The sequence below is a fragment of the Mus caroli genome, chromosome 4 (genome assembly GCF_900094665.2).
Source record: "Mus caroli chromosome 4, CAROLI_EIJ_v1.1, whole genome shotgun sequence".
Taxonomy (NCBI): domain Eukaryota; kingdom Metazoa; phylum Chordata; class Mammalia; order Rodentia; family Muridae; genus Mus; species Mus caroli.
Genome location: NC_034573.1, coordinates 23773770 through 23774305, shown reverse-complemented (window position 1 = coordinate 23774305; position 536 = coordinate 23773770).

The following is a 536-nucleotide window of genomic DNA, read 5'->3' as shown; positions in this document are numbered from 1 at the left end:
ACACACACTCACACACACACACACACACACACACACACACACACCAATGTGTCCACCTCAATATCTTCAATCTCAATTCTCTCCCTTAGGATTTGTGTGTGTGTGTGTGTGTCTGTGTCTGTGTTTCTGTGTCTGTGTCTGTGTCTGTGTGTGTGCTCTATGTTTGCCATTTGAGTATTGTTTTACATGTGTTCTGATTCTCATTGATTTTTGCATATTTACTTATTTGACTAATCCTGTAGTACATCTTAGTTTCAGTGTTGATTTGTTCTCACCATTAACTAAATAAATAAAAAACCAAAATACTTATAAAATGTATCCTGGATTTGTTAGAAGTTTTTCCTATTGACACACACTGAGGACTGAAATGTTGGGCTGAAGATAGGCTGGCATGAGGGCAACCTGGATGTGATTTCCACCACCATACAAAGAATATAAGATTGGACTGTTTTCTTTAACTAATAGGTTTTAAGTTTTTCATTTTCTTCTTTTTTTTTCTGTTTCTTTGAGAATTTCTTCAAATACTTTCAATTTTA